The sequence below is a fragment of the Corylus avellana genome, chromosome ca1 (genome assembly GCF_901000735.1).
Source record: "Corylus avellana chromosome ca1, CavTom2PMs-1.0".
Taxonomy (NCBI): Eukaryota; Viridiplantae; Streptophyta; class Magnoliopsida; order Fagales; family Betulaceae; genus Corylus; species Corylus avellana.
This window is the reverse complement of record NC_081541.1, coordinates 46,764,169-46,766,805: the sequence shown is the minus strand read 5'-3', so window position 1 is coordinate 46,766,805 and position 2,637 is coordinate 46,764,169.

Sequence of the window (2,637 nt, the reverse complement as noted above, 5' to 3'; positions counted from 1 at the left end):
TCTCTTAATCCTGAATTTATGACTTGGCATCTCCAAGATCAACTTGTCCTTAGTGCATTCATTTCAACCCTCTCTGAAAAACTGGTTACCCATGTTGTAAGATGCCCTACCTCCCGTGATGTGTGGATCACTCTTGAGAAGATGTTTACCTTACAATCACGTCTCGCACTATGCAGATACATTATCAGCTTGCTACCCTCAAGAAGGGCAATTCTAGCATTGCTGACTACTTCCACAAATTTACTAGTCTTGTGGATGCCTTGGCTGTCGTAGATCAACCTCTGAATGACTTTGAGAGAACATCATTTCTCTTAGCAGGTCTTGGCACGGATTTTGATTCCTTTGTGACTTCCGTCATAACAAGAGTAGACCCTCTCACCATTGAAGAACTCTATGGGCACTTGCTAGCTCATGAGCAACAACTAGAACAAAATCAGCCCTCTATTGATCTCTCTCTTGTAGGCGCCAATTTTGCTTCAAAACGGATTTCTTTCCGTGGCAAACGTGGAGGCCGTTCCCCACAGAACTCCAATCCTGGTAGAGGACATTTCACAAACACCAGCAACAACAACTATTGTCGTGGTAGAAGTACCGGTCGTGGTTCTTCCTCTAACCGAAATTATCCAAGAATTGTTTGTCAGGTGTGCAACATGCCAGGCCATGCTGCTCTTGATTGTTACCACCGTTATGACCAGTCTTATCAAACAAACAACAATACAAATCACCAGGCCCTTTTTGCTTCTTCTCAAGCTCCACCCGATCAACAATGGTACATGGACTCTGGTGCCACCCATCACCTTACTGCTGATCTTGCCAATCTCAATGTTCAGGCTGATCGATTCCAAGGCCCAGATTCGTATGGGAGACGGTAATGGGTTACCCAGTGAACACATTGGACATACCCACCTTAAAACTCCCTATTCTTCCTTTCTTTTAAAAAATGTTCTTCATGTTCCTTCGATTAAAAAAAATCTCATTTAAGTTCATAAATTCACAAAAGACACTGATACATATCTTGAATTCCATCCCTTTTTCTTTCTTGTGAAGGATCGGGCTTCGGGGAAGGTCCTCTTGCGCGGTCGGAATGACCATGGGCTGTACTCATTTCCCATTTTTGCGCCATCAACTCCCTGTTCCTCCCAGTCCTCTGCTCAAATTGGCCATGCGGCTGCAGGGGCGGAGGGAAGGGGGGTCGAGAGGGGTCAAATGCCCCCCCTCACACCCAAAAATTTCCCCCACTTTCCGTGAATCTTCCTGAATGCCTTTTTGCCCACCCTCAACACTCAACAGGGAATAAATTGCCCTGAGCCACTCATCAGTCATCAGATATTAAGGCAAATGACTCAAGTGTGAGGCGGCGACATCTTGATTTTTTTATTCTTACAGGGTTTCAGGTTTTAGGTTAGACAAGAGGTAGAAGACGATGTGAGATATATTTTACTACTTTACTAAACACACCGTTTCATTTTGGTTGTTAAGTTCCCGTTTTTACCTAAGCATGAGACTCGCAAGCTGTCAATGCACCGTTTTAAAAAGCTTGTGCAGTTGCTTTTTTTTTTTTGTTTCTTTTTTTTTATCGCATCACTATGACTCTATGAGTCTGTGTCAATTTTGAAACTATTGTCAATTTCAATGCTATTTTTTACCCTAGAAAATTGCCAAACAGTAATTATATCTTTAAATTTGCTTAAAAATTCAGTCAATCGACAAATCAAAGTAACTAGCTTTTTTATTTACTAAGTGAAAAGAGTGTTTAAACTAGAACAAATTTTCACTTTGTCAATCTTTTTGACAATTTTTGTGTTTCTTTAAAATTATGAGATATGTAATTAAATTTTTATACTGATTTATTTACAAATGTACCATTTAAAAATAAAATCGTATATGCAAATTTTTATATCTAGATTACTTTTTAAAATTAATTCTTGATGAATATATATTTTCTGTCACATATTTTAATTGTATGAAATATATAATTATAGTTCTGGAGATCATGGAAAACAATAATGGTTCTCTTGAATAAATTAACGCTAGGTGTGAAAAAATAAAATATAAGTTACATTTATATGCTTTAAATAATAATTAAAATTTCTTGAATTGTTTATTTATTTCATTATTTATGTTCTTTAATATTTTTAATCAATTTTCTTAACTTTATTTTTTAATTTTGACCCCTCTGGACGAAAATTCTGGCTCCTCCACTGTGCGGCTGCTTGTGTTGGGGAACTCTCATCCTTCAGTCGGTGGCATGCCAGATTGGGGCACCCAACTCACCGTGTTGCCTCACGTGTTTTGTCTCAGTTTAATCTTCCAATGTCAACCACTAAAGCATCCCAGATGTGTGATGCTTGTCTCAGCTCTAAAGCAAAGCAACTACCCTTTTCTCTTTCAATTCCACGTGTCACAACTCCTTTGGAGTTAATTCACACTGATGTATGGGGCCCATCTCCTGTTTGTTCTGTCTCTGGCTATAGATATTACGTATCCTTTTTGGACGCCTTCAGTCGTTATACTTGGATTTTTCCAATGTCAAACAAAAGTGATGTCTATGCCATTTTTATGCAATTTAAATCTTATGTTGAACGACAATTTAATTTTAAAATTAAATCTGTTCAATCTGATTGGGGTGGTGAATTC